Source organism: Cyprinus carpio, chromosome B1 (genome assembly GCF_018340385.1).
Source record: "Cyprinus carpio isolate SPL01 chromosome B1, ASM1834038v1, whole genome shotgun sequence".
NCBI lineage: Eukaryota > Metazoa > Chordata > Actinopteri > Cypriniformes > Cyprinidae > Cyprinus > Cyprinus carpio.
In genome coordinates, this window is record NC_056597.1 from 25,956,969 (window position 1) to 25,984,264 (window position 27,296).

The 27,296-nt window shown below is 32.7% G+C and overlaps 1 pseudogene; it reads right to left on the minus strand.

Moving 5' to 3' along the window:
* Window positions 1-231: 231 nt before the first annotated feature.
* Window positions 232-27,296, minus strand: part of LOC122135773 — a 73,003-nt pseudogene continuing 45,938 nt past the window's right edge.

Sequence of the window (27,296 nt, forward strand, 5' to 3'; positions counted from 1 at the left end):
AAAAAAAAAAAATAGAAAGAAATCAAATCCATCTGGATCTTCCCCATGGAAAAGTCCTACCAAAACATCGAAAAAAGCCAAAAAAAAACCGATGAAAGTCTCTAACACGTTTAGATGAGAAGCCCAGAATCTGACATCATCAAGACTATAGACACAACACAAACGTCCCGCTGGCAGAAAAAAAATCAGACTCCACATGCCTGGAAAGTAGAAGAAAAGGTCGAATGGAAATTCATTTCTGGGATCTTACATAGCCAAACCAAAAAATCAAGACGCAAACGCCAACCGAAAAGTAGCGATCCAAGTAGTTTTTTTTATCACAAAAACGCAGTCTCTGTTTGCGTTTGAACTTATTTACACACCCTTTATTCTTCTCTTTTCGTTTCTCCGTCATGATATTATCTGCTTTCTACATTTGGTCTGAGTTTGTTCGTGCTGGGATCGTCTCCGGGCTCCATTACGCTTTGCTGTCGTCTTGTTTCGTGTGGATGCTGTTGTCCGTGTGGACCTTGATCTCGATCAAGTCCGGCTTCAGCACCTCCTTGCCGTTCTCCTCCTTCAGCGGGAGCTTCCTGCAGTCAGAATCAGTGGCATTTAATCACCATTCTCTCATCCAACATGCTTTGTGACACAAACGGGGCCGGACGTCTGACAACAAAAGTTTGGAAAGGTCATGCATCTCATTAGCATGCAAATGTTCTACGACAACAGTCACATGACAAAACTGCAAAATGTAAGTGGGTCTGTACATCAGCTGATCATGTTGATGCAAAAAAACAAGGGCTAAAACTAACATTTTGCTACACATGTCAATGGCTGGTGACTTCTAGTTGACCCTTCGCAGGGAGTTTGATGACAGGTGATCTGACCAATCATAACGCAGAATCTGCCATGTATTGTCCGAAAAATAAAAAATAAACGTCTGTGGACTTGAACTTGAAAAATGGTGTGAACTGACATCTGCGCAGTTGAAAATGAAGTATTTGATGTTCATTCATGTTTATTTTGTGCCCATCCCCCCGTCAATATAACTAGTAGTAAAAGACTATCGGTTTGCATGCCGCTTGAACTGAGGCACTGTAGTGATCTGTCACGACACATTAAAAGAGCCAACAAAATGGTATTTATTGTTTGAATTTCTTTAAAACATTACTAAATTTGAAAGCTTGAGACCTTGTTTTCATACCAGAAGTTCTGGTTTGTCTTGTCTGTCGGCGCGTTTTAAGTTTGTAAAATGTATTCAAATGTTGTCTTGTCCAACAAACAAATAAGACAGTGAAGTAGATTAAAGTGAGTGGAGTTAAACTTAAAAAATGCTGTGTATTGATGTCTTTAAACGGTTGAAATAAAATATGTTCAGATGTTCATTCATGTTTATTTCGGGCTTCAAGTACGTATGAAAATAAATTGTTAAAATCAGTTTTTGAGTTTTAGTTTTTTTTTTTTGTGTTGGGGGTGAAATAATGAACAATAAAAACATTGACAGTCAATCCACTAAATTTAAACAGCTTGAGTATTTAAATGAAATGCAAATGTATAATAAACAAAACATTATTGTTCGCTGGTGTGGACAGTAATATATAGTACGGTAGTTATTGTTATAGTTATCACTTAATGGGCCTTTACTTAAGTGAGTAAAAAAAACATAAGTGAATAAAAACACTAAATCCTAATAAAAAATACTGAAGTAAACATATTTTTGAAAAGATTTGCATTCAGATGTCAACATCGTCCAAACGTTTTCCCGCTCACATAAATCCACGAAAATAACTAAAAACACTGCATTATGCCTGTCAGACCAGTAGATGGCGACACTGCTTTGTAAAGAAACACTTTTCACAAACATGTGTTTTTTAAAACAGTGATGATAAATTTATAGTTTTCAGAAACTTGTACTTTGAAACTCGTTGTCAAAAGTTTGCATTTTCAGGCCCCTAAATCACCGTTGTGTAAATGAACATCCAATAAAACACACAAAAAAGTTTTCCATTTTTAGTTTAAGGGCTACTAAACCAAAAAAAAAAAAACTATAAAAGGAACTTTTAAATTTTTGGCCTTGATAAAGTCTGGCCTGAAAGGTTAAAAAGCCTTGAAATTTGAATGTTGTGCAGACTTACGTTCTTTGAAGGAGATATTAGGAGTTTGGCGGTCAAATATGCCTTGTGCATTAGTAAACCGTTGCTAAGGCATTCAGAGTGGTTGCTAGGACAGAACAGACTGAAGGACGGGGCTGAGTTTCTTGATTGTATTTTAACAGATCTAAGAGCGATTAGAATCAAAGACTCTACTGAACATAAACTACTGCTGAAAAGTTTGGGGTTGGTTCAGTTAATTAGTGTTTATGAATTAAGGCACATTTGCTCATCAAGGCTGCATTTATTTGATAAAAATGCAGTAAAAATTATGAAATATTATTACAACTTCAAATATCTGTTTTCTATGTGAATCTCTGTTAAACTGTGATTTATTTCTGTGATGTGCAGCTGTATTTTCAGCATCATTACTCCAGTCTTCAGTGTCACATGATCTTCAGAAATCATTCTAATATGATGATCTGCTGCTCAAGAAAAATTTCTGATTATTATCAATGTTGCTGTGCTTGCACAATATATTTGTGGAAACTGATAGATTTGAATTTCAGGATTCACAGATGAATAGAAAGTTAAAAAAAAACATCATTTACTTGAAATAGTAATCTTTTGTAACATTATAAACGTCTTTACTGTCACGTTTGATCAGTTGAATGCATCCTTAACGAATAAAAGTAACAGTAATTTCTTTTCAAATAATCTCACTAACCCCAAACGTTTGAATAGTTAATTGATTAGACATCAGTTGTAATGTATTGTCTCTGACGCACTTCACATTTCCGCTCTAACTCTTACTCTGGCTCTGTCAGAGGAGTCGTCTCAGTGGTTTGGTTTAGTGGACTGGTGTGCTGTTCTGTTGGTTAGCAATTCTCTCTTATTTATTTTTTATATGATGGGTTAGTTCCTTGGCATCAACCCTACTCACACAAACCACGACATGCAGGTGTCCATATCACACTAAAACACACACAGCAACACAAGTGCACACTGGGAATGTTCAGAATGGCACACTGACAAACAACTCAACTACTATTTCAACTGTTTCACATACTTACTGTTTATCATTGCATAACTAGTATACACTGCATTAAAGGAAAAGTCCAGCCAAAAATTAAAATGCGCTCACCCCTCAAGCCATCCAAGATGAAGATGAGTTTGTTTCTTCATCAGATTTGTAGAAATGTTGCATTGCATCAGTGTCCCAGCAATGGATGCTCTGCAGTGAATGGGTGCCGTCAGAATGAGAGTCAAAACAGCTGATAAAAACATCACAAGTAATCACTAGAGGAAGCGTTATTATGGATTATGGACTCGTATTTTAGCTAAAAACATCTTAATGTTGGATTTGTCTCAGCTTTTGACTTTGGAGTGCTGTGGATTACTTGTGGATTATTGTGATGTTTTTATCAGCTGTTTGGACTCTCATTCTGACGGCACCCATTCACTGCTGAGCACATGATGCAATGCTACATTTCTCCAAATCTGATGACGAAACAAACTCATCCTAATCTCGGATGGTCTGAGGGTGAGCACATTTTCAGCACATTAAATTTCTGGGTGAACTATTCATAAAACATTGTATTCCATTCTGAACACAATCGTCTACATGTATCGATCTATTAAAGATGCTTAAGTTTAAAAAGATGCTAAGGCATGTTATAATGTCCTTACTTCTTCCTGCACTGTTAGACCGATCTAAATCTCAATCTCCAGAGATTTTATTTTGACTTCTGTCTCAGTGCTAATCACACTATAGCGAGTACTTCAACTGTTTATGTGAGCAATAATAGCTGAAAGAATCTTCCATACGATGATTATGGCAGTAAACCCACCGGCGCTGGACTTAATGTGCCGCTAATGCAAACAGATCAATAGACCCAGTCTTTTATTAGCAAATGAATCTCATGAGGTCTGTCTAATGCTAAAGCAATTCTGATCATTTACTGAAGTCACTCAGCAGAACGATATTAAACGAGCCCATTACTGCATATCTATATGTGCATATTATTAATAGCGTTTAATGGTAATGGGAATATATTATGAAATAATTTACTGTAAGTTGAGGGTGGAATTCAACACTCATTATTAGATAATGACTGTCAGTTTCTATCAATCATCAGATTCAGAAGAGACAGATGATGACTTCATTAGCAGCCCTTCAAATGTAAATGTTAAAATGATTATAAAATCATTGAAATTATGCTAAATGATGCAAACACAGCTTCACAGCTTTTTTTTTTTTCAAACGTCTCTCAGTGACTGTTCAAATGTTTAGGGTCGGTAAATCGTTACTTAGTCTATTCTGCTCAACAAGGCTGCATGAATTTGATTAAAAATACAGTAAAAATTGTGAAATATTATTGCAATATAAAATAACTGATTTCATTGTGAATATGTGTTAAACTGTAATTTATTTCTGTGATGCGCAGCTGTATTTTCAGCATCATTACTCCAGTCTTCAGTGTCACATGATCTTCAGAAATCATTCTAATATGATGATTTGCTGCTCAAGAAACATTTCTGATTATCATCAATGTTGAAAACAGCCGAATATTTTTGTGGAAACTGATGCATTTTATTTTTCAGGATTCACAGATGAATAGGAAATTCAAAAGGACAGCATTTATGTGAAATAGAATTCTGTCTAGATGTCTTTCACTGTCACTTTTGACCAATTTCATGCATTCCTGATTTAATTTCAACACATTAAATCCTTCAAACACTCAAAATCCTTCAGGATTAAAGGAGATGCTTCGATGTTGATTGAGAAAACAATGCTAGAGCAATGTTTTTACTGTACGACAAAAAAAACAAACCTAACATCTCCTAAGACCCACTAACCATTCTTCTATTCTGACCAGCTGACCACATACTCACAAATAGTCATCCATCACATCAGACGAAAGATCCAGTGCAATGACGAGCGCACGAGAAAGACGGACGGACCGAGAACCGACGGCACTCATGCAAACGAACGCTGATGAACTCACAGATACGCAGCTTTGCCCTCCTCCAGCTCTTTGCTCTTGCCGCTGGTGGAGGTTTTCTTGCTGCAGAGCTTGCGGGTGATGCACATGAGCAGGCCACACTGACGCAGGAAGAAGCAGCTGATGTCCACCAGCACCAGCAGCAGAGAAGAAGAGCCGCCACGCCGAGCCCCACCACCGCGCCGAGGCCCAGGCCGCTGAACAGGGAGTCTGCTGAGACCGGAGAGCAAAACACACACTCAACAGCCCTGACAGAAAACACACCGATGGATGGAGATGAGAGATGAGAGATGAAATCAGCAGCTCGGAGATTCACACGTTTCTTCATGATCATGTTTTGTTTGTGTCCGAGAGAGACGACAAGGCTTTTAACATCGCGGTGTAGTTCAATGCTACTTACACGACATTTTAGCATTTTATGGGAGCAGTGCATTTTTATAACATGCATACTGAAACGTCCAAATGTTACTTTCTTTCTATTTTTCTATCTATAAATAAGAATAAATGCAAAGCACAAACACTACTAACACACTGCTGTCAGATTTGTTTTGCCATATTCTTCCATTATGCATTTTTTTTTTTTTTGCCAGGGTTAAACATTACTAGATTATTTATGTTATTGTCATATTTTTTAAAAATCAAATCACACACATAAATGCAATAAAAGTTCACATGCTAAAACACTAACATTTGCTGATGGATGTCCACGTTGTTGCCAATAGTGTTATTTTAGTATTATTTAAATATTATTAAAATTTATTCATATTTTCGGTTTTATTTGTATTTTTCAACTTGCACTTTAATTTGAGTCATTTTGTCATGTGCTTTTTGTTTTTCATATTCATAATTAACTTTATTATTATTTTTTATTAGTTTTAATTTGGTTAATTTTTAGTTTTCATCTAATATTATTATTATTTTATTACGTTATTTCAATAAACAATTTATTTTTTATAGTTTTATTTAACAATGAAACTGTTCAGTAAACATACTTTTATAACATACATTAAACATCCTTTTCTATCTATAAAAACAAGAATAATTATTCTTTTTATACTATTATAATATAACAATTTTGAATTAGATTTTAAGTATTAATTTAAGCAATTTTACATGCTTTTGTCATTTTTTATTTTTTAAATACATTAATATTTAGCTTTATTTTATTTAAGTTTTAATAATATTGGTAATTTAACCTTCTTTCATATTAGTTTGTAAAGTTTTTTTTATAGTTTATTTACAGTATAATTTTATTAACTTTATTTCAATAGATTTAATTTTAGTTTACAATAACAACTCCCGCTGCCAGTCTATTTGAATCTGTTTTTCTTATATTTTTGCAGGAGTCAAATGTTACCTTATTGACTTACAGTCATATTCCTGAAAAGGTGCATCACTCCTTTACGATAACACAAAGACAAGAAAGTTAATCTAAAAGAAACAAGACAGTTTACAATGTTTAAAGATGCAATCCAATAGTTGAAGAAAAAACTAGTGCGGTTCTTTATTCTTCCACTGAAAGCATGTACTTACTGTAGCTAGACAGAAAACAAACCTTTTAAATGATTTCTCAGTAATCACAGGTTCAGAGATATGACTGTTTCTGATGTGTTTAGTCCACAGCTCTTCCCGTATTGATCTGAAGTTAGTCAAAGCTTTAGAACAAGTTTCAAGCTGTTTTGATGCATTATGGATGAAGGCATCAAAGGTTCACACACAAAGAACCAGCGGAGACTGACATTCACCTTCATATTGTGTTTATGGAGCAAATACGTGGACTGACCCGCAGCGTAAACACTATCTGAGAGCATCTAAATGTCTGTTAATGTACTGCAGACACCTGAAGCACTGACTGATTAGAAGAAAACTCTTAAAAATGGGAAACCTTGAGTTAACATCAGTGCTCTGAACATCTTCAGAGGGTTTCATTGATTCTTATCAAAGAGAGACAGGCACAGAGCATCAAACACAGACACAGAATTCATGTTCAGTGCTGGATGAAGCAAACACAAATCAAACTTCAAGACGCTCGCTTTTGCCACTTCAAGTTAAAGCAATAGTTCAGCCAGGGATGAAATTAGCTGGCCATCCAAGATTAGGATGAGTTTGTTTCTTCATCAGATTTTGAGAAATTTAGCATTGCATCAGTATCTCAGCAATGGATGCTCTGCAGTGAATGGGTGCCGTCAGAATGAGAGTCCAAACAGCTGATAAAAACATCACAATAATCCACAAGTAATCCACAGCACTCCAGTCCATCAGTGAACATCTGGAGAAGACAAAAGCTGAAACAAATCCTTAAAAAAAGACGCTTTTAACTCAAATAATCCATAATAACACTTCCTCCAGTGAAAAAGTGTTCTGGTCTGAATCAGGAGAGAAATATGCACAGATCAAGCTCTGTTAAAAACATCTTAATGCTGGATTTGTTTCAGCTTTTGTCTTCTCCAGATGTTAACTGATGGACTGGAGTGCTGTGGATTACTTGTGGATTATTGTGATGTTTTTATCAGCTGTTTGGACTCTCATTCTGACGGCACCCATTCACATCCATTGGTGAGGAAGTGATGCAATGCTGCATTTCTCCAAATCTGATGAAGAAACAAACTCTGCATCTTGGATGGCCTGAAGATGAGCACATTTCCAGCACAATGTGATTTTTGAGTGAACTGTTCCTTCATATTAAAGGGAAGTCAATGGCTGCCGTCAAACTGTTTGGTTCCCAACCCTTATTTAAAATATCTTCTTTTGTGCGCCACAGAAGAAGAAACTCATAAGATTTGAAGGAGAGTAAACAATGACAGAATTTCCATTTTTGGAGGGAACTGTCCACCTTTAAAACACTCTGACTCACCAATCGACTCACCACAACAACAAACGAGAACGATTGGTTTTTCATTGAGGGACTTGAAATGTACCGTAGGATGTAGCGCGTCACTCTCATACTGTATCTTCATTTTAATCAATATCATCTACAAGTTTAATAGCTAGCACTTTTGTTGCTTGTTATTTGTAGAGGAGGTTTATGTGCATGTAAACTCATTAATCCGCTGTGATTGTCAACATACTGTTCTGAAAACACCCAGTGATTCAACTTAAGAAGTTTAAAACTAATTTAAAACTACAAAGTAAACCACCAAAAAAGGATGGAGCTTTCTACATGTAATAATAAACTCAACTACGGGGATAAAAGAAAAAAAAAAAAAAAAAAAAAAAAAAAAAAAAAAACCCGAGACCCAACTCATTAAAAACAATACAAAAAAAAAAAAAAAAAACAGACGCAGATCGTATAACTCAAAAGACAAAGTATTTTGGTAGTCTTTTTAATATTATAACCACCACTGTTAATTAAACATTGCCTGCAATGAACTTTAAACCAGCAAAACATTCCTATATTTAATCTGTATGTGGTAACATAGCTTCATATGAGTTATTTTTATTTCAGGTTTCAGTATGTTAGTGCGATCCTGAACACTTTCTGTGAGAAACGCACTCCCTTTCCGCTGCTGCTGAGTTTCACTAACATTATCTGCCAATAGAGCACCAATTTGTGTGAGAACAAAATGGCCCTGAGCGCCGCTGAAGTGACTGTCCTGTATGAAGCATCGCTATCAGACAATATTATATGGAGCCAAATGTCCATATCATCATATTCATGCCCACGCAGCGTTTTACAGCTGCCGTCTGCTGACCTGAAACCAGCGATCTGTTCCTGAACTAGTGAACCGCCTGCTGTCTGCTGCTGACTACTAAGGGCTCGTCTCATGCACGTTTCCTCATAATACTTGAAAATCTGTGAATTATATCCTTACCGCATATGTGCACACTACCCAGTAGTTAGATCCACGTCTATATACTGTAATAGGTGGACCCTGCGACAATCTTCACACTACACAGTCATATAGTGTCAAGTTTTCATAATAATTGAGATATATGCATCATTCTGCAAGCTGAAATAAATAATCTTTCCATTGATGTCTGGGTTGTTAGGAGGACAAGATTGTCTGAGATACAACTATTGAAAATTCTGGAATCTGAAGGGTGCAAAGAAACGAAGATTTGAGAAAATCATACTTTCAAAGTTTTCAAAGAAGTTTAGCATGCAAGTACTAATCAAAAATTAAGTTTTGATAGTATCTATGTAGAAAATTACAAAATTTCTTCATGGAACATGATCTTTAATTAATATCCTAATGATTTTTTGGCATAAAAAGAAAAATCTATAATTTTGACCCAGACAATGTATTGTTGTCTATTGCTACAAATATACCTGTGCTACTTAAGTCTGCTTTTGTGCTCCAGTGTTACATATAATATTTCTGATAAAAAAAATCAAAATTATTCAATTTTTTTTTTTTTTTGATGATCGTAGAATTTTTTGCTAAAACTGAGATTTATCTGAAAAATATCAGAAAAGTGTTATTTTATTGTCAGTGATATACTATTATTATTTGTTTTTTGTCAGAATTAGATTTTATTTTCTATATTTTGTTTTCACAGAACATTTTTTCTGTTTTCACATTTCTAAATCACAATTTATCCCCAAATTGTCATTACTGTAATAAGAAAAACAAAAACAAAAAACAATATCAACTTAATTTAATATTATTAAAATATTTACAGTTTTAAGCATTTACAATTTGTTGTACTGCAAACTTTTTTTTCTGTTTTCACTTAAAAGTTTCACACTTATACATAAGCAACATTTCAACAACATTTTTCCTAAATGAAAGCTTCATTTAGTCATTAGAAAGCTGAAGAACTAAAAAATGACTAAAACTAAAAATGCAATGAAGAGTAATACACAAATAGAAAATAGAAATACTAAACAGAAATGTAAAAAAAAAAAATAAAACTAATGACAAAATTAAATTGGTGAAACAAACTGAAATGAAAATAAAAAATAAAAAAAAAAAAAAAAACTAATTTAAAATATATTAATACTTAAATAAATTCCCTTACGGTAATGGAGAAAAAATACAATATTAAATAATTAAATGAAAATATTAATACAATGATACTGAATGCTATTCTCTTTACTGTAAAGGGAAAAAGATTACAATATTAATTAAACTTAATAGTAGTACAATATTTAAATAGATAAATTTGTGTAGTAATATTTGTAATATTTTCTGCACTGCCCCATTTATGGTCAATAAAAAATTTATTTTTAATAAAATAATTTTTTAAAATTTTTAATAAAAAAAAATCATTACTCCAATAAGGAAAATACAACATTAATTAAATAAAATCAAATATTAATATAATAATTCTGAACTTATTACAGTAAAGGGGGAAGTAATGGTGAACAATTGCAATATTAATTAATTACATTAAAAATGAATACAATATAAATATTTAATAAATGCATTATTCAAATTCTAAAATACTTATACACAATCATTTTAGTAACACAATAATGAGAATCACATCTCCAAATTTCCATTGCTGTGTAAAGGAAAAAATACACAATTAAATCAAATTAAAATGTAATATTTAAATTGTACAAAATTTATGTTGTAGTATTTGCTGTAATGTCTAATTTATGGCGATTCTTTAAAAAAAAAAACAATATGCATAGAAAAAAAGGAGAATTTCTGTGATACAGTAATAAGAATCACTATTTGCCCCCAAAATTCTTGTTACAGTAACAGGAAATTATAATATTAAACAATTTAATTACATATTTATACAATATGTAAATTGTAAATTGATTACACATAGTAGTACTTGCTGTACTGCCCAATTTATTAAATTATTAAAATAATATAATATAAAATGAATTGGTTTAATTGTATATCAGAAGGTCGCTCCCTATGTAGGGTTCATTAACAGAGTATATGACTGATGGGATGCAGCCGGACTCTGGATGATAAAAGCGAATGGATTCTGCACTAATTTAACACAGTTCAGTCCTGAGTGCACAGAGGATGTACCTGTGATGTCGGGTTTCTGCGGCATGAGGAACTGGAAGAAGGTGGGCTCCGACAGGCCCTTGACGTTGCGTGCCGTGATCTCCACGTTGTAGCGTGTGTTCCATTGCAGCGGCTGCAGCAGAGCAAAATCATTCACACCGGGAACCAGCTTCGTCATCCCTGCTCCTTTATCCTGCATCAACAACACCCACACAAACACCACACACACACAACACACACACCCACACACACGTTTGTTTCGGTGGAACTGTGGGGAGTTTCCAAGACTATCATTACTTTTATACTGACCTAAAAAACTATATTTCTAACCATCACCCTAAACCTACCCCTCACAGAAAAACTGTTGCATTGATTACACTTCAGATAAACCTCTACTGTACTATTTAATAATATTGCGGGGACCGCAGGACAACACACCTCACACACGCACACACACACACACACACGCACGCACACACACGAACACCATCAACACACACCACCACAAACACACACAGCACACGCAAGCACTCACGCACGCACCACACGCACGACACAACAAACACTACATGTTAAAGTCTCTCTCTTCATATTTTAAATTTTATTTTATTTTTATATTTTCACTTCAATTTTAAAGTCAGTGTGTACTAGTAATTTTGTTGTGCATTTTTGTCAATAATAAAAAAAAAAGTCTATGCATATTTATGAATTTTATTCATTAATTTAAGCGTATTCCAGACCTTTTATTTTGTTATTTTAAACGGTAGTTTTCATTGTGTGCATTGGCAGCAGTTATTATATGCATTACTGTTTATATATGGTACTGTATTTCACTGAACGATTTATTTTCTTCAGTAACACTTATATTAATTTTATTGGCATTAGTCATATTATTAATGGTTTTAGTTTTGGGTTTGGAAGTTTAGTTTTCAACCATTAATTGAAAATGTCATTAACAAAATAGAATTAAAATTCACCCCGTATTAAGATATAAAATAGTATATACAGTTACATGTATATTTAGTGAATAATTCACCACCATTCAAACAACCTTTGGGGGTCAATAAGGTTTTTATATAATTAAATTTTTATATAATTAAAGTTTTATATAATTTAAATAAATTTTCTATACTTTGTTAACATTGATTTTGGTTATTTCTAGGGCCTGCTCAAAGTATTAATCACGATTAATCTCATCCAAAATAAAAAGTGTTGTTTAAATATATATATGTAGGGGTACCAGGGTATCTTTATTATGGATAGATAAACTGACACAGCTAACTAAATGATATAATATAGAATAATATGTACATGTAATTACATTGATAGTATAATATAGACGTACTATATCAGTATATTAAATATATAAATAGATGAATTATACACATTACATACTTCTTCTTAAATATATACATGCAGTGTGGTGAATGCAGATATACATAATAAATATACACAATATACACCAGTATATTATGCAAACAAAAACTTTGATTTTGGATGTGATTAATCGTTGATTAATTATTTGACGAGCACTAGTATTTTATTATTTATATTATTTAGTTTAGTTTTCATTCCAATAATACAAAGACTTATTTAAATACATATTCAATACTTAAATCTATAATACACCGAGATTACATTTTTGAGGGTCAGTATTTGTTATTATTTATTTATTATTTCATGTCAGTTAACATACTTATTTATTTCACCTAATTTTTTTATTTTTTTTTTATTTTTGTAGTTCACAATATTAACACTGCTTGAGATGACTCTGGAAATAGTGCCTTCATGGTGTTTTATGTTTCATATTTTGTGTCTTCAGAAGTTGGATCTTCATGAGAAATCTGATGAACGCATCAAAAACAACACAAAACGAGTCAGGAAAGATGAAACAGAAAGATCTAAAGGGAGGAATAAAGAATCCAATGCATAACGGCTGTGAAGTTTAGGACTCTGGGAAGAAATCTAACGATCGTTCTTTCACTTCATCTCCTGTCTGCAGGAATCGCTTGTATTTCAGTAAAGCACTTAAAGAGATTTCACTTTCATGAAGCTTTGCAGACTTCAATGTGGAGCTTCTCAAGTGAATTTGACGGACGGAAACACGTTTTCATCGGCTGACGGATCTTATAACAGCGTCCTTTAATTTCTCTTTTGTGTGTCTTTGTTTTAAAGTCAACCTGAAATGAAGCTTATTTTACCCCCACAATGAGGCTTATATGTAGACTGGGGACATATCTTATTAATCAAAAGCAGAGAAAGCAGACTTTTCAGATGAAAAAGAAAGTTAAGCAAGTGTACAGGAAACTAAACGCTCACAATAAGATGAGAAACATGAATTAAGAGAGTCTGTTTTGATTCCAATGTGACTTCAGGGTCAAGCTTGTGCTGTTGACCTTCTGCGAGCAGCGGATTGAAATCAGTGTTGAGTGTCTGATATCTTTTCTTTTACACACATCTCAACGGGACGGCCTTCAGAAGCTCTGGTAATGAACGCCAGCCTTGTTTCTCTCTAATGCTGTTTTTCAGCACAGCTCTGATGAGCTCAGATCAACAGAAACACACCGAGCCTCCGGAGACCACGCTTTACTGATCATTCACCCTAAAAACACTGAATCCCACTCAAAACACCAGGTGCAGATCTCACTACAGTTAAAAGAGGGGAAAAACAATAAAATATTTACTTTATTAAAGTAAGTGTATTTGATATTTTTATCTCTTTAAAAGAAATTTTTAGTCAATTTGAAATTAATTGCCTTTTCCCTCCGAATATTCAATACAAAGACTTATTTGATAATAATAATAATAATAATAATAATAATAATTAATAATAATAATAATAATAATAATAAAATAATAGATATAATAATAAATTATATACACACTTCAGCAAATATCCCCATGACCCCACATGGACATGTCACTGACATTTATTTATGTTTATTTTTTTTTTTTATTTACTGTTCTGTTGTTTTTTTTTTTTTTATTAATTTTTTTATTCAGTAAGGATACATTAACTCTAAAGTATACATGATCCAAAATATTTCACACAAAATACTGTACAATAGAAAAATTGTAGGAGAAAAAAAAGAAAAAAGAAAAAAAAACAAGAAAAAAAAATCACATACTGTAAATTATTATTTTGCATGGGATAATTTTTTTTTGTTGTTTTTACATTGTGCTATTAATCACACTGTTTCTCAAGATTTTAATTACTGTAATACAAAGATAATAATAATAATAATAATAATAATAATTAATATTTATATTTCATTTCATGGTCTTGGTTTATTATTTTTTTTTATTATTCATTATTTTAATTAGAGTTCAATAGTTTTTTCAATAAGTCAATAAGTCTTTTTCTTTTTTTTTTTTATTTCAATTATTTTTTTTTTAAGAAATAAATATGTTAATTGATCAAATTGATCAAAAAAATTTTACACTAAATACAATTGTGAAAAAAAATATTTACTGCAAAATTATTTTGCAATGAAAAAATATATATATATTTTTTTTTTACATTGTGCAATTAATCACATTTCCCCCCAAAACTGTCAATAATGTAATACAAATAAATACATAAATGCTATTCAACATATTATACTGATTTCTGAAGGTCATGTGACACTGAAGAGTGGAGTAATGATGCTGAAAATTCAGCTTTGATCACAGAAATAAATTACACTTTAACAGATATTTACATAGAAAACAGCTGTTTTGAATCCTAATAATATTTCATAATTTGTATTGTATTTTTAATCAAATAAATGAAGCCTCATGAGCAGAAAAGCCTTCTTATTTACTTATTGCATTACAGTAATGATAATCTGTGGCTAAATGAGCTTAACTGTTTTAAATAAATAAATGTGAAAAAAAATCTGAATGGTCCTTAAAACAGGCTTCTCTGAATCTGTGTTGCTTGAGATTTCCCCTGCAAGCAAGCACACAAAGCACAGACTGGTGTAGGTATTATCAGTGTAAGTATTGAGCCCCGCGGCCAATGCTCAGCTTGGCTCTTTCTGTTCTTATATCCGTGACGGAGAGGAATCGCCTCTCTTGCTGCGCCTCTGTGGGAGAACGGAAGGACTTCAAAGCGTTTTTCAAAGCGTGTATTCTTAAGAAAAATGAGGCCACAGCGTGTGTGAGAGACTCACCGGCAAGGCAGGATTCTTCAGACGACCCGTCAGAAACACGATAACTTCAGCTCAGACCTAACACCGTGGTGCAAACGTACAGTACAAACCCAACATTGCAACAAAACCTCAGTTTCTTTCCAGGCATCTGTGACATTTAAACCACAAGTGTTGTTATTTAGACCTATAACTGTAAACATGTTATTTATGATTACACCTGAAAGGAAGAAGACTAAAATCCCTCTTGTGAGGAACACAACATGGACTTGCATTTTAGAATGAATTCATGCATGCAAACACTGCCTACAGCAATTTTGTTGTGTGAGTTCACTGATGCTCAAAAGTTCTGAAATAATTACAATTTTTAATGATTTTGAAAAAAACCCTCTTTTGCCTCATCAAGGCTGCAAAAATGCAGTCATAAAACAATATTAGTTTATAAACAGATGTTTGCTTCTATGTGAATATCTGTTAAACTATAATTTATTTCTGTGATCAAAGCTGTAGTTTTCAGAATTCTAATATGCTGATTTTATAGTTTCAGTAAAATGTATTTAAAAATTGAATACATGTTTCAGAATATTACGATTTCTACTGTATTTTTTGATCAAATATTTTATCTAGATTTTATCTTGCGTTATACATTTGACAGTTATTCATTTTGCAGACACAAATTCGATCCAAAATGAAATACAGATACTAATACATGATTTAAAAAAACGAAAAAGAAAAAAAATAACATTTTTATAAATTAGCAATAACAAACATTTTGTTAGTTCACTGCCAGTGCTGTTATTGATAACTAAAAATAAAATGATTTTCTTTCACTGAAATGAAGGTAAAATTTAATTAAAAATAAATATTAAATGGGAAAAACTAAACATTTTAAAAACTTTAATGATAAATTAGAAATGGCACAGTAGCAAACTAATTCAATAAAAAATTAAAAACTGCTTGATTTTAGTATGTATTGAGATAGTTATTAGTGTGTTTGTTATACATATTGCTGGAATCCGCTTTATTTTGGTAGGTTTTTCCATTTTATTTTAATTGGCAATCGAATTTGAAATAAAACGTTTTCACATTTGTTTTTTTCTCTCTTCATTTTAGTGGAGTTTGTTTTATGGTCTATGTACGAGGTATTTGTCATTATTTTATTTATTTATTTAGTTTATTTATTTATTTAAGGTTTTGTCCATCAAGTTAGTTAACACTGTGAGAATGTTTGCTTTGGCAACTTGAATAAAAAAAGAGTTATAACATTTAATCTTTATTAATCCTTTTATTTTAAGGTTTATTTTTTATTTTTTATTTCAGTACCTGTTTATTTATTTATGTTTTTATTGCATTTAATTTCAGGTGGATGCTTGCGTTGTGGATTGGCAACTTGCATAAAACATGAGTTTATAAATGTTGTATTTTATATTCAAGTTAATGTGGTTATTTTTATGTATTTTTTTTTTATTTCGGTTAATGTTTTATTTTGATTTTCGGGTTGAATATTTCCATTAAAGTATGTTTATCTTTCTTTTATTTCAAGGTTAATGTTTTATTGTTCTGTTTATTCAGTTAATGTTTATTTTCTTTTATTTCAGTTAATGTTTATTTTCTTTTATTGTTTCAGTTAATGTTTATTTTATTTTATTTTATTTTCAGTTAATTGTTTATTTTTTTTTTAATTTCAGTTAATGTCTTATTAGTATTTTTGTGGCGGAGAGATTTTATTTAATTCAGTTAATGTTTATTTATCTTTGGCAACTTGCCATAAAAAGAAAAGATTATAAATTTGTATGTTTTTTATGTTTAGTTCATGTCAGTTGATGGTGTATTGTGGTATCGTACGTACTGTTTTATACTATGACGATGTACTCCACGAGATGGGCATGCCACCGTCGTCTTCCTTGTTTGATGTCAGTGTCCGAGTTCTGTAGGCCTTCCCAACGCCTCTCCTGATCCCGTGAAACGTCGGAGACTCGGCTCGCCTTGAGGAGGACCAGGGACTCAAGATCTCACACACAAAACAAGCCACCACTATCATCGATAAGGACTCACTGCAGGAGGAAATCTGGAGAACATGACTGTACGAAGGAGAGAGAAAGTCCTTCGTTGTACTTGCTGTTCAAACCACACAAACCCAACCAAAGAGTTAAATACACGACCAGCCACAAGTTTTTCTGAACACAGTAAGATCTCTAATATTTGCAGAAGTCTCTTCTGCTCACCAAACCTGGATTTACTTGATACAAAATACAAAATACAGCAAAACATATTTTTACTAGTCAAAACAGCCTTTTTGCTTTTCTATGTGAATATTTTGTTTTAAAATGGTAAATTTATTTCTGTGATGCGCAGCTGTATTTTTAGCATCATTACTGCAGTCTTTCAGTGTCACATGATCTATCAGAAATCGGTTATCTAATATGATGATTTGCTGCTCAAAAAAAAAAGAAAAAAAAAAGGATTTTTTTTTCCAGATTTCTTTAATGTATAGAAAGTTTTAATTTAAAGTAATTTATTTAAAGTAATAGTTAGTATAATTATATTTAATGGGCAAATGCACCACCAGTACAGCATCAAAGGCTATTTTCATGGCAAAAACAATAAAAAAATAAATAAAAAAGTCCAACAAATTACAATAAAAATTAGCAGACAAACAAACACAAGTTATATCACATAACAATTTTTTTTTACATTAAACGTGATAAAAATTCCAAAACACTTCCTGGCACAAATTTTATATTAAATACCTTTTGGTGTAATAAGTGCTATGCACTTTATTTAAATATATTTTGAAATCTGTTTGTGTATAACGCTGATATAGTCATGTCGGTTTGTCGACCAATTTAAAGCAGAGCATCAATCATCATATCTGAATGATTTCTGAAGATCATTTGACACTGAAGATCTGGAGTAATGATGCTGAAAATACAGCTTTGGACATTTTAATAGGATATTCAAATAGGAAACAGTTATTTTAAATAGTAAAAAAGTGTTTTTGCTTGTATCAAATAAATGCAGGGCTTGCTGAGAAAGAAGACACTCTTCTTTAAAATCTTTAAAAAAAAATGTCCAGCTTGAGGATGAAGCGGGACTGAAGGGACTGGAGCAAAGGACTCACGGGATGGGTTAACGTCGGAAGGTTTCCGTGTGGCTGAAATCCCCTAGACCCTTTCCGTTGACCGCCGCCACACGCACCATCATACGTGGTGTTGGGCTCCAGGTGGGTCCGAACCACTAGTGAGACACCGGAGAGAGAGAGAGAAGGAATAAACTCCCCTTATATCTGATTGCTGCTTTACTAAAAGCTGAACGACTGTCAAATACAGTTACACAGTGGAGGCTAAAATCATTGCAAAACACTAGTAGTTTTTCATCAGCTAAAAAGTGGGTTTCAAGTCAAGTTATTCGAGATCTTTGCTGTAGTGGGACCACACAATATGAAGTTTAGATTTCCAAACAGTCACTTTTTTGCCATTAATTGTAATAATCAGTGATATTTTTGTTTGGCTCCCACACAGAGATGTGATCGGATCATCATCAGTCTGTCTGAGATACCTAAACAGAATTATTTACACAAAAATAAAAATGGCAAGAAGTGTACATAAAAATTTTTTTTCACTTAAAATTAAAATTAAAAATAAAAAACCTGAAATATATAAAATAAATGCTGATTTAGAATCATTAATACTTATTTTAGCACTTTAATAGTATTTAACATATATTTACAGTAAATACTACAAATGTAAAATCTCTTGCATTTTATTTTATTTATACATTTAATTTATCACTTCGGAATATTGTTATGTTTATACTAAAACTATAAAACAATGTTTTCGTTCATGTGAAATCTAAGCTAAAATAAAATAAAATATGAATATCTAGATAAAAAAGGAAATTTAAAATACTGCCGTATCAACTTAATTGACAATTAAATAATTTTAAAATGGATTAAAAATAATAATTTAATTTTATTATAGTTTATTTATATTATAAATATTTACAAAAAAACAAACAAACAAAAAAAACAATAGCTAATGTAAAAACATTGTTTTCATTTACTGAACTTAAACTGAAGTATAACCCCATAAATCAGAAAATATTGGATCATATGCACAACAAGCAGCAAAGATTTAAAAACATTGTTTTCGTTCATGAAATAAAGTTAATTCAAATAAAAATTAATAAAATATGACCTATTATTATGAAAAGCAATAAAGTAAAAAAAAAAAAAAAAACTGGAGAATAGGAAATTTAAAATACTTCCTTATCTAATCTAACATGAAATAAAAAATTTTAAAACGGATTAAATTACATCTATCAATTCTACGTTATAGACATATTACCAAAAAAAAAACAATAGCTAAGTACAAAAAAATTAATTTACTGAGCTTAAACTGAAGTATAATTAAATATAAATAGATGAAAAAGATGTTCATATGCAACGAGCAGAAATTAAATACATTTAGACTACAGTATAAAAAGTATTAAAATGAAAGCTAAATAGAAAAAAAAAAATCATCATTTATTCAATCATTCAATATATCTACCACTAAATATGTATTTTAGATTAAAGCACCACTTTAAGCAAATCTAAGACCTTGGCCACAGATTTTGATTGTCGCAGTCATCATTTCCCACGAGTCAAAGCACTAATAAAACCGAAGCTGCTCAATGAGCGCACTTACTGCAACTTAGTCAAAGACAATGAGGTCTTAGTAAAATGCCACACAAAAAAATCAACAAAATAAGACCCAAAGAGTGTAGGGATGTAATTGAAGTTAATTATGCTCTAAAACCAATAGAGTTGAGGACCATAAACAAGTGATGTTCCCCTTTAGGACCGTACGTTCTCATTTGAATTCCCTCGTTGCTTGATCTTGAACTCATTGTTTTGCTTATTTCGTCTGGTGCATTGCCATTTAAGCTCGCTCGCCGGGATGAGACACGGAGTTGATGGAATATAAATACGACTCAAACACGTATTTGAAAGTTTTTTTATTTGTTATTAGTGTTTTACATCACACATTAGCACAATAAACATTATTTGACAGGCTTAATGCAAAGAAAATTCTTGGCAGAAAGTAAAGCAGTTAATTTACAAACAACAGCTTGAAGTCATTAATCTGCTGCATCGCTTGCTGCTGAGGCTTGCTGCTGCAAATGTGTTGAGATGCTCCAAACCGAATGGAAATGACTGTCAACCATCCTGATTCTGCAAAAACAACTCGCTCTTGAGAACGTGATAAGGGCTCTTAGGAAAAAGATATAAGACGATAAACATGGCACTATCTTTTGGTTAAAGGCTGTTTTTTGATTGCAAAGCTTTGCACTCCTTACTCTGAGGATAGAAACATCTCAAACGTGATCTGTTTAATATACAAATATATTTCCAGTTGCTTGTGTCCTAAATTCCATTCTGAATCACATAAACCACTGTCAATTTCTTAAATAAAAGCAAAGCATTATATTTACAGTAAATACTGAGATGAAGTGAAACTAAGTACTAAAAATGACGAAAAACTGAAATAAAAATATAGTAAAGCTAAAAATAAATATTTTTTAGAAAAACACAATAACAAAATGACAAAGCAGCACGTCAAAAAATTACTCAAATTTGTAAATGGTCAAAATTCATGCTAGTTTATGTACAGTAGGTTAATGCAATGCTATTGTTAATTAAAACTAAAACTAATTAAAAAAAAAAAGTTTGTTGATTTAAATCTTAAATTAAATTAAATGTTAGATATATTAGATGACCCAGCTTAACCTTAGAATAAAAAAAAAAAAAAAAAAAAAAAAAAAAAAAAAAAAAAAAAAATCCGGTTTGGAACTTCACTGAAATAAAGAGTAAGTGCATTAAAAATTACTAAAACACTGACATAAATAACATTAGATCTTAAATAATTAAATAATAAAAAAGTAAATAATAAAAAAAGCGAGAGCAAAATAGCATGAAATAGTAAAGAATGACTTGAACCTAAGCTAAAATGAAAATGAAAAACTGTAATAAAATAGAAAATTAAAAGCTGTCTATCAGAAAGCTCTAAATAGTTATTACAATATTGATCAACTGCAAAAAAAATACCATATAAATATTGCCTTAGCAACTAACTCCACCAAATGAAGAACGTTTCAGCTCAACCATGAAAATTGTCTAAGCCTGAAATAAAGATAATTTAAATATACCGACAAAGTTTAATATAAAATAAAAAAGCTGAAGCCTACGCAAAATGATGAAAACAACCCAAGGCAGTTTGTCATTAAAGAAGCTGAGGAATATTAGCAATAACACAATCGTTCAGAAGTCGAGTTTTAATGTTTATTGAAAAAGTCCAAAGTTGTATGTTAACGTGTAGTGATGCTAGTTGCTATGTTTTTAAACAAAAATGGGACACTATTTAAAAATAGTTTTCATGTAACTGTGAACACAAAAGTTGAAGTAAATAAAATTAAGAATAAAATGAATGAAATAATTAAAAATATGTAAAAAAAAAAAAGTGTACATTTAAAATTAAGTTTTAAACTTAATACAAAAGAAAAGCAAAATGACTAAAACTAAACGAAATACAAAATGATTTGAAGTTTAAAACAGGTAATATTTAAACAACGCAAGATTTTTTTTACAAAAGCACGTTGCAAAAATATTTTAAAAAAAAAAAAGGGGGGTTGGAAGAGAGTGGAAAACCTATAATTAAGTTCTTTACTAAATACTGTTAATATTATATAAACAGTTCAAATGTGTACCCTGCAGCCACGAAGGCAGGTCATCAGGTAGCACAAGCGGTGTATTGTGTATGCAATAGAAACGTAGAAGAGCGACAACAATACGGGATGGGTAGGGAACGGTGGGTCACAATTATACATTTTTTCTCTTTTTATGCCAAAAATCATTAGAATATTAAGTAAAAGCTGATCCCACTTGTTCTATGAAGATTTTTTGTTGTAAATTTTCCTACTGTAAAATATATGCAAACTTAATTTTGATTATTAAAATGCAATTGCTAAGCAACTTCATTTGGACAACTTTAAAGGATGATTTTCTCAATATTTAGATTTTTTTTTTGCACACTCAGATTCCAGATTTTCAAGAGATTGTCATTCCTAAAAAAACCAGACAGTCAATGGAGAGATTATTTTAGCGCTCAGGCTTTTCAGATGATGCATAAACCTCAATTTCAGAAAATTGACCCTCATGACGGTTTTTGCGTTCCAGGGTCATATAATAACAGTAAGTATACAATGTAATAGGAATCTGATCGTGGCTCAACTCTGAACTGCGTGTGATCTGACCGGTCTCTCCAGTCCTGTGCGCTCGATGTCTCTGGTAGCTGATGAAATGTAGATAGTCTGATGGGGACGCCATCCGTGAGAGATCGGGCGTCATGAAGGAGACAACGGTGGCCGAGCGTTTGGGACACGGCGCGACGAGTAGATCTCGAACGGAGTACGGGTGCGACTGGGACGTCTGTGAAGAAACACAAACAACAGGATGGCTTTTCAATAAACACAATATGAATATTTGCTCGATAAGCAACACTGAACACGTGTGTGTGAAAGGCCACATTTCAAACTCAAATTCAGCTCCGATGGGTTATCTGTATTATAGATGTAAGTCTTGCTCATTGTGCTGCGAAATCCAATAGGAGTCGACAGGCTTTTCATCCTGTGATGAGCAGCGGATGCGAAATAAAACAGGTGACAGAGCATCAGATAAACTGCGGAACGGGAGAAACTTTCAGCAATGCATCATCGATTGTGCTGCTGTGCCGTGTAGTTAGTGATTTGATTGATGAGCGTGAAAGCCCATCGATTCAAGTCGGAAGCAGGCCGCAGCTCAACTTCCTGTTGAAGAAGAACTCACTCCGATCATGAAAGACATGTCGTTCATTGTAAGAGCAAACGCATTCAAACTCGGCTATAAGGCCACTTTCTGTCATCTTTAAAGTGTGTGTTTACTCGTACGCAATGAGTTTTCTGCCTTAAAAATGAAATTTTCAAATATACTACAAGTAGTGCGTCAAGCGATTAATCACATCCAAAATAAAAGTTTTTTGTTTACATAAATATATGTGTGTGTACCATGGTAGGCCATATTATTATGTATACTCATAATACACAACACATGCAGTATATAATTAAGAAATGAAATGTTACGTTTCTATATTACTTTCTTTATATATGGACATAATTTATATGGAATATAACCTATATACATGTAAATTTTTCCCAAATATATGCTGTGTGTGTGTCTTTTATATATACATAATAATATATACACAGTAAACACACACATATATTTCTGCAGCAAACAAAAATTTATATTATAATGCGATTAATCACTTGACAGCACTATACACTACTGCCTCAAAAGTATCTTGTGCTCACCGATGCTGCATTTATTTGATTGAAAGTACACAGTAAAAATATTGAAATATTATTTCAATTCAAAACAGTTGTTTTTCTATATGAATATTCTGTTAAAGTGTAATTTTATTTCTGTGATCAAAAGCTGAACTTCAGCATCATACATACTCCAGTCTTCAGTGTCCCATTGATCATATTTTTACATGAACACATGATATTTTATATATTTTATTTTTATATTTTAATGGAAATTGTGAAATTTTATTTTTTTTATGATTCACAGATGAACAGAAAACTTCAAAAATAACAGCATTTATTTTGAAATAGAAATCTTTTGTAACATTGTGTAACAAATTACATTTTAAACAGAAGATTCACATAGAAAACAGACAGTTAAAATATATTTTACTTTTTTTGTTTTTTTTTTGTTATAATATGTGGAGTTTTTGTGAAGAGGAGAGTTTTTTTTTAGTAACATTTTTTGATTCAATGTAGTCTACATAAAAGCAGTGTATATTTCTAATGTGTCTTTACCCACTTGAAAATGTTTCAAAATATGCGCAATTTTTTTTTTTCATCACTGGATTAAATATGCAAACATTTGCATATTAGCATATATAAAAATGTGACAAAACTGTTCTGCAGGTTGGTAAAACTGAGGTCAGCATTTTATTTATTATTTAATAAAAAACACTCTGTGCATGTAAATGAAGATGTTTTGTTGCCCTTTTTAAGAAGAAAAGGCCCACAAAATGTCAAAGATAAACGGAATTTCAAAAACTCCCCAAGCAATTAACAGAAATATCACATATGAAAGCAATGATATGGATAAAATTAGAGATATTTCGTTTGCCACACGAGCAAAATGTCACTTTCAGAAAATGGCATTTAAAATATATAAAAGAGGTATAAAATAGATTTTCTAAATCTTTTTAAATATTTGTTTAATATTTGCACCCTATACCTTCTGGATTGAATGCAGGATTCATGTGCATGTGTGTGCATGCATGTTTTTGAGTGTGCTTGTGTGTGTTTTTTGATTGTGTGTGTGTGTTTGTGTGCATGCATGTTTTTGAGTGTGTGTGTGTGTGTGTGTGTGTGTGCGTGTGTGAGGTGTGTGTGTGTGATGCGGGTGTGTGTGTGTGTTGGTGTGTGTGTGTGTGTGTGTGGTGTGTGTGGTGTGTGTGTGTGTGTGTGATTTACTAAAGATGCGCAGTAACGAATTAGCTTTGAAAAGACGTGGACATGCCTTTTAAAAATAAAAGGGTTAGCAAAATAAAGGGTCATTTTTTGCACTTGGTTAGGTTGAACATGCATTGTAGGAGTTTTTCCCTTGTGTGTGTGTTTGTGTGTGGTGAGTGATGTGTGTGAATGTGTGTGTGTTAGAGTGCATATGTATGTGTGTGTGTGAGTGTGTGAATGCGTGTGTGTGTGAGTGCGTATGTGTGTGTGTGCCTGCAGGTTTTGTGATTCTGTGTGTGTGTAGGTTGCTGGTGTGTGTGGGTGTTGCATGCAGTGTTTCAGACGTGAGTTGTGCCTTGAGTGGTGTCGCTGCTGTTGTGTGCTGTTGTGTTGTGTATGTGTGCATGCATGTTTTTTGAGTGTGTGTGTGTGTGGTGTGTGTAATATGTTGCATGCAAGGTTTTGTGATGTGTGATGTGTGTGTATGTGTGCAACATGCCTCTTTTCGGGTCCATCATGTTTGTGAAGTGATGTGGTGGTGTGTCATTGGGTGTGCAGTTTCCTCTTGACATGTTTTTCTTGAGGGGTGATGTGGTGTGTATGTAGCATGTTCCCAGGCATGTTCTTTGAGTGATTGTGTGGCCTGTGGTGTGTGTGTGTTGCATGCAACTGTTATGGAGTGTGTGTGTGTGGTGTGTTGTGTGTGTATGTGTGCATGCATGTTTTTGACGTCGGTGGTGATTGTTTGAGTGTGTGCGATGCGCGTGTGTGGTATGTGGTGTAATTGTTCCTCTCGGGGCTGATGAAGTCCTCTCTGAAGTGAACTTGCAGAGCTCTTCATGGCATAATTAAGCAAGCCTCTACAGTACCATGGGACACAGACTTGCTGGTAATATAGCGAGCTCTCTAGTAAATCACCGTAGCAGCACTACACACATTAGCTTCAGTTTCAAATTAGCAGCAGCATATGGAAGAGTGACGTAACTTTTATGTGACAAGTTCAATAGGTACCATCGCGTGCAACTGCACATGAAAACAGGTTTAAATCAACCACAAAGAGAGACCATAGTCTGTCTCCTGTCGACTTGTTCGCCTCGTCTCCAAAACCAAACCCACCACCTCTGAATAAGTTATAGTCATGATTTCATTAACAGGAGCAAATAAGGATCAGAAGAACATCCTGTAAAGGACAAACACAAAAATGCTGTACAATACAGAATCCCGAGTAAAGACAAATTATAGGTACGGAAAACATTGTTGGTAACATTGTTTTGAAATGTTTTTTTAAAACATAAAATAGAACAGTTTTTCTTTTTTCTTGTCGTTTGGTTAAATTTCAGTTTGGAAAAATACTATGTGCTCAAAAATAGCGCGTATGTGCATTAAATATCTTTGTAATAAACTAATAACAACTACACAGATATGTTTTAAAACAAAAAAACCACACAACAAAGGTAAAACAACATTATTATAAACTATAAAACTGAACCCTGGAGTATATGAATTAAATATATTGATCTGATATAGTGTAAGTTGTTATCTAATAGTATAACACTTACAAAATCATATTTAGATAAGCTGTAACACAAACTTATTACTATTTAAAATGAAACAATGAAAAAATATTCGAAATAGCCATCATTAAATGATCTATATTTAATATATATATAGGTATAATAGTTTACATATTTTAAATAAATAACTAGCGACTCTTAATAAGCAATAAAAATGAAGCAACTTATCCCAAATATAATCAATACAAGTTTATAAAAATTATAACAGTATATTAAAACAAACCACACAAAATGTGTTCTAAGGGCCGTTAAAACTAACACTGTTTGCATTTACTAAACTGACTTTTGGTGATTTACAAAGAGTACTGTCCCAGGATTGACTAAAGACCTCAGTGACCGGACAATTAGCGTTGAAAGGCAGGATCTCGTACCAGTATTATTTGAGCGTGACCGGTGACTTTGAATATGCCATTTGTAGGAGTTTCCCCCTTACTTTAATGGCAACTAGGAGAGGTATTTCAGAATGAATTCGCTATGCGTAGGCTGTTATTTGTACGTTATAAAGCGCATCGGTCGATGCTGTAAAAAAAAACAAGGACAATGTCTTTAAACTATTTTGTCGGCGATTTGAGGAATTGTTCTACTCAAAACAATAGTTAAACGGTGCAAAGAGACACAGCCATCCAGAACAGAGGTTGGTCACGCCACATATGTACCGATTTTGCTTCAGGAAACAAAAGACGACTTGGAAACCTCAACTAGGAGTCACACCAGCCACGGCTGCGAGCAGTAAGGGGACACAGGGCTGTAGCAAAACTTCTAGCAAAAACCTAATTTTTTGTGGCTTCTTTATTTCTTTATTTGTGATTTAGCTACTTCTTCTGAGCGTGCTGCTGGTAATCTGTTGGTTGATATATATAATGAGTATGTTGCATCTGTTCTGTTTATTTGCACATTTGTTGGTAAATCACTCTGCACGAAATGTTTCGCCTCTCATCTTCGCCTGTTTTGGAATTGTGCCTCCTAATGCTAATTTGCGCCTGCTGTAAGTCAAACGGACCCTAAAAAGGATAGCCTAAACGGCAAGAGGAGTGAAGACGAGAAGACACGA